At 39.6% G+C, this 6,026-nt stretch overlaps 1 protein-coding gene across 6 annotated transcripts in view; it reads left to right on the top strand.

Annotated features, from left to right (window-relative positions):
- Positions 1-3,264: 3,264 nt before the first annotated feature.
- The window catches only part of LOC109037407 (uncharacterized), a 113,247-nt gene continuing 110,485 nt past the window's right edge, over positions 3,265-6,026 (top strand). For 3 of the 6 annotated variants that reach the window (XM_072300558.1, XM_072300556.1, XM_072300555.1), the window contains exon 1: positions 3,265-4,199. The gene's annotated coding sequence lies outside the window, so the exon portion shown is untranslated. Of the gene's footprint in view, positions 4,370-6,026 lie in introns of all 6 variants that reach the window. The other 3 variants (XM_019052063.2, XM_019052062.2, XM_072300557.1) reach the window with 2 other exon arrangements.

The raw sequence follows: 6,026 nt of genomic DNA, 5'->3' as shown, positions 1-6,026 counted from the left end.
GCTACAGAGTTTGAATCAGAAGAATAACAAGAGAATAAGACCAAAGAGAACCAAAGAGCTCTTTTCAGAGAATGGGTTCAAATTATGGGCTGGTGCTAAAAAGATATCAGCAGTACTTACCTAAAACGAACTCATTTTTTTCCTATCTCGTGGGTGACGGATCAAAAACACATATATCCATTTTTGACGTAAAATTTTGACGGGTATCTACGGCTTAGTTCCAAAAATACGTATTACCAAACCTCGTCATGAGCGCCTTTTTTTCGTATGGGCTATGCAACTATTCATGCGTCTACCCGGGCTATCTGTAAAGAGCTCACTAAATCTTACATACTCGTTAGCTGTATTTTGTAAATCGTTGTTGATGCAACTCGGGAGTTTTATTTAATTTAAGACACTTCAGTGCTTTGTTTATTTTCATTTGTTTTTATTAATATTATTATTTCCAGTTTTCACTTCCCATTCATGCTTTGCCTTTTAAACAGAACAACTGGATTTACTTGTTATTGCTGACCCTGTGCTATCCGAAATTTCCATATACTCCCTAGACCCCCCTCTAGAACCCCCCTCGTTTGCTTTTAATTATGGTTTGAAATATGGGAAAAAACAAGTTTTAATCGCTGATGCCAAAAAACATTCCTGGTATCAATCCTTAGTTCCGAAAACACGTATCTCCATATTTCAACCGTATTCCGTAACTGCTAAAATTAATATGCAAAAAAAAAAACCAAGGAACTTAAAAAGTATATTCTAATTTTAATATTTTTACCAAGTCTTACGTTTGTACTTCCAACTCCAACTGGAGGGAAGTTAGGAAGTTTTTTCACATTCCTGAAAAATCGTGTTTTCGGAGATACGTGTTTTTGATCTGTCACCCGTGACATGCCATGTTGAACTTTATCTCTCTGCGTGTCTTTCCTGCTAAGGACGAGAAATGAGACGGACATAGGTCGCTAGAAATATTTGTTGCTAGTACTGAGGTATCACTACATATTGAAGGCGTTTTACATGAGACGAGTATCAGACAGGACCAGAGTATTTTCAAGCACCAATTGTAAGCCCATAAAAAACGCTCATGTGACAATGCACCACCGAATCAATAATATTAGAGACGCCTTGGCTCGGAACGAAAAGGAGAAATGTCAAAATAAGAAAATACCTAAGTGTTTTTACAAGGTTTTATTAGATAAAAATTCTGCAATAATTTTTATATTAGAAGTTAGAACCCCCCAAAAAATATGTTGGAGTTTATAAATATAGGAATAGCATTTTATGAGAAACCCGTTGCGATTATTGAAAGTGATTTCAATGCCTCTTCATTGAAGCAAGTCTTATCTGATATTGATTCAGATAGGCAGCATACTTTTATACGTAAGTGTTTTTGATAGGATATCAATGACTAAATCCTGAAAACACCCAACTTAATTATACAGCGTTACAAAATCTCCGTTCAATTTGTATCTTTTTAAAGAAAAATTATAAAGATTATGAGTTTGAAATTATTATGGAGCAATTAATTAGGAGGAGAGAGGAAAAATCAAAGAAAATTCCAAGGAATAATAGCGACTTGCTTTCCTTTTAGAAAATAAAATAATACAACATATTTGCGATGTTAAATTATGACAACGTCACGGTTCAAGTGAGAGTGAGATATTTTTTTGTGCGTTCCTTGCCGGCATTGTGTAGAGGTGGCATTTAGTGGTGCTTATGGGAAATTTTACGAAAAAATCAATGAAACCACCTCTAAAACCTCCACGTTCCGTATCAACATCGATGTGAGCTCTCAATGTCTCTACCTTTTGTCCGACTCCTCTCAAGGACTCGCTCCACTGAGCGCCGCTTGTATGGTAGGCAGTGTCTGAAGTCAAAACGCCTTCACTTTGATGCGTATGCAACACGGACATCCATGGAGCCCGAATAGTTGCATCCAGGCGTATGATGAAATTGAGGATGAGAGGATACAACGTCCCAAATGGAGATACGTAGCATCGCACTTCAGCCATCGATTTGATTTCTTAGGCGCAATGGCGAAACTGCATTACAATGAAGTTTGGTAAATGTATTGGTGAAATATATATATTATGCATTTCTTGTCTATCGACCCAAAGATCATCTGGTAAATTGCATCTTGTAATTTTATCTAGCAAGTAGGTGTCGCAGAGCGGCCGGGCGCGGGTAAAAGCGATTTTTATGTATGGTTGGTTGGTTGGTAGATACGTTTATTTGGTGCTTTTAACATTTAAGCCATTAACACCTAGAGGAAAGATAAAAATAGTGTAATATACAGAATTTAAAAATTTAAAAGTATGGTTGGTTGGTTGGTGGACACGTTTATTTGGCGCTTTTAACATTGGTGCCATTAACACCTTAGAGGATAGATCATAATAGTGTAGTACAGAATTTAAAAATTTAAAAAAGTAGGGGTCACAAAAGTGTGTATGTATGTATAGTTAGTTAATTAATATATTTTAAGACATTCAGCGTCACAGGCTCCCATTTTCAAAATTCTTTGTAAAGACGTTAATGGCCTGTGACGCTGAATGGCTTAAAATATACTAACTAACTAACTTACTAACTAACTAACTAACTAACTAACTAACTAACTAACTAACTAACTAACTAACTAACTAACTAACTAACTAACTATTAACGTCTTTACTATGTATGTATGTAGTTAGTTAATATATTTAAAGAAATTCAGCGTCACAGGCTATTAACGTCTTTACAAAGAATTTGGAAAATGGGTGTATACACAAAAATTTAGATTTTTTGTATATAGGTATGTATGGTTGGTTAGTAGATACGTTTATTTGGCGCTTTTAACATTTGAGCCATCAACACCTTAGAGGAGAGATCAAAATGTATGGTTGGTTGGTAGATGTATGTAAGTATGTATATTATGCATTTGCTCTTTCCCTCCTGAATGTGGGCTGCGCTTAATATGTATTGACTTTATTTCTGACCAAGTTAAGGGGCCTGTTATAAGAGGTATTCTCATCACGTAATAAGCGCCTCACGATGACTTTCGAGCGATGCACCGTAAGTGTCAAGCGTGAATTGATAACACCGTTTAATGAGCTGGGGTTGCAGGAGGGTGTAGGGGGGTTGTGAGGAGGGGGGGGGTACCGTTCCGCGTTGCTTTTAATAATGGTCGGGAGCGAAGCGCGCGGCGCGGGGGGGGTATGAGACCGTGGAGGGGGTTTAATGGGAGGGGGGACAGGGAGACCCAGTTCATTCATAGCGGCCGCTATCAGCTGGTCAACTCGCTCTCCGTGAGGCGCAGGCGGAGATCAGGCCCAAAGACAGTGAAGTGGGGGTTATTGACATTCGAAACGCAAGGTCGGTTGTAAGTATGCACCTACTTACAACTTCGAGCCTTGACAAGTTCAGTTATTTTGTTTTGATCTATCGGCTCAGTACGCTCCGCGCTTGTGACGTAGGCGGTCTGGGCCGTAGTCGACGGTCGTGTTTCGAGTTCGTAAACAAGTACGATTAAGAGCTGGCCTCTCGCTCATTACGGGATGCAATTGTAGCTGCAGTGCCTGTGTTTCTGTGCCCGCCCTCGGAAAATTAAAATTCATCGCTCTGAAAGTGTTGAGGAGTCCGTTTTCAAGCGGCACTTGTTGATTCCTGTGGGAAGTTAACCTATTTTCGCGCGGGTTTTTTTGAAAGTTTCGATCGCATCATCGCGGATGCCGATTTCGACGTGCATGGTGATGATACCTGAGCGACGCAACGGTGTCACCAGTTTTAGCCGGTTCGAGCTTTGAAAAAGTGTTATTTATCCGTGAAAAAGTATTTTATTAGTGAATCGTACCCTGCGCAAAAGCTTGAAGAAATTTTGATTGAATTCGTGGCTAAAGTATTGTCTTTCTTGATACTGATTGTGGTTTTTTAAATGTTAATTTTGGCGATTTCCCCTCAATTTAATAATCCGTGATGACGATTCGTATAAGTTCCAGCGATGGTTTAAGAGTAAAGTTCGTTTACTCATTTGTACGGTGTGTTTCGACGCGTAAGTGATTGCTTTTTACTACTCGAAATTCGATATTTTTGTGCGAGTGATGATAAGTTATTGTACCGGCGGAGATTCTTCAAGATATCGAAGATTTTTCATGTTTTTATGTGAAAAACAGATGAATACCGGATCGAATTTCTTCCAGCAGTTTGTTAATCGGAGAAACCAACTCTAGTGACTTGTGAGTATATTTCATGCATGGATGAGAGATGGAGCACATGATAGTGCCGTGACTTGGTGTGTGATTTCTAATGTGCATCTGCGTATGTGCTTCAAAAATTTGGATTATTTACAGCTGCACGGACTCAACTCCCATCATAGGAACTCCCCTCTTCCAAAATACTGACTAAGGTAAATTTCCACTTTTTGAATTGAAATATCTTATTGGGGCGAGTAAAATGATCAGAACTATTCAATTCTGAGCACCCCTGTCTGCGTCATAATGGGTCATTTCCTCGCGTGAAACCAGAGGGAGGGAGCAAGAAATCTATGTGGCCCCACTTTAGAAAATGTGAGGGATTTTGCCTGGTATTTATGTTTCATCCTCCAAATTGTATTTTAATCAATTTTGCTGTCGGAACAGCTCAAAATTGTACTTCAGTCGATTCAAGTTTTCAAAATTTTTCCGGGAGGTCCCCCGGCCCCCCTTTTGGAGCTGAAGAAGTTCCTTCGGATTCCCCCTTGGAGGTGGTGTGGGATCCCCTACACTGCCGTACTCAGGTAGGACGCAGTGGCGTGGCGTGCTTTGCGATATATCAATTGATCTGTCATTCAAACCTATGGAAAAGGATCGATGAAGAGGGTGTTCGCAGCGAACACCTTAATAATCGATTCTTTACCATAGGTTTAAATGGCATAACAATCAATACATCACAATTCAAGCCACGCCACTGGTAGGACGCCGTACGAGCCATCAGGCGTTGCCAAATTTCCTTCGTCAAACCACGGATTTTCAGGAAAATTTGCGAATATCTCTCTTCCGATGTTACAGAGGATTTCGTGCGTAATTTGATCTAAGAATTTTGAAAATTTTAAGGAAAAACATTCATACCTTTTTTCAAAAAGAAGTATTATCTCTGAGAGGAAATTTGGCTACAATAGAATGCTCCTGAGGCGTTTTCACACGGCACACAGTGGATCGAGTCAATCAGATGGGTCGGACATGAAATATTTGACTAAAACTGAGAATTTGTAGGTTTATATCGTCATATTTTAAATTTCAAGGGGTGCCTCTAGAAGAAAATTCTACAAAAACACCAATGGAACCACTTTTAGAACCTCAAAATTTTGTATAAACGGAGTTACAAGCGTTTAAAGTTTCCAAATTCTGTCCGACCTTACTATTGATTCTATCCACTGTGCGGCTGTGCAGTGTATGCACCATTGCACCCCTCCTCTGCAGGATGTCCTCCGAGACCCCCCTCAAAGAGATAACTTTCTAACTCCCCAAAAATAGTTTCATTTCAGCTCGTGGCAATGGTTCCCAAGCTTTGCTTCGACTCCAGGTCTCAAGACAATTAAATAGGAACCTAAAATCGGCTATCGAAAGCATTTGTGATAATTGTGACATTATGTAGCCAAAATAAAAATGTACACACCAAAAATTCCAACCTGCTTCTAACAAGATACACATTTTCTGAGCGTTATGACTCCTAAAATTGATGGTGCTGAGGGAACCGATCATATCTTTGTGGAGACTTTTGCACAAAATCCCATGTGCAAAAGAGAGCAGGAAAACTAGGCAAGAAACGTTCGATACTCATGAGGATGCATTTTAGTGACACTGTGGGCCCAACTGCGTCGTAGGCCTTGCGCGGTCAGTAGCTAGCGATTTTAGCAATTTGGCAACGATGTGTTTTCTCCATTTGAATACACGATAAATATCGGTATATATATGTGAGGGAAGTTGCCTCGCCATACGAGCATTTAAATGAACATGATATCGCGTTACACACTTGTGAAAATTGTCACCGCGTGTGTCACTGCTGGAAAATCACTCCCGAAATAT

The sequence above is a fragment of the Bemisia tabaci genome, chromosome 5 (genome assembly GCF_918797505.1).
Source record: "Bemisia tabaci chromosome 5, PGI_BMITA_v3".
Lineage (NCBI taxonomy): Eukaryota > Metazoa > Arthropoda > Insecta > Hemiptera > Aleyrodidae > Bemisia > Bemisia tabaci.
The sequence above is the reverse complement of the archived record's forward strand: the minus strand, read 5'-3'. Positions and strand labels throughout refer to the sequence as shown.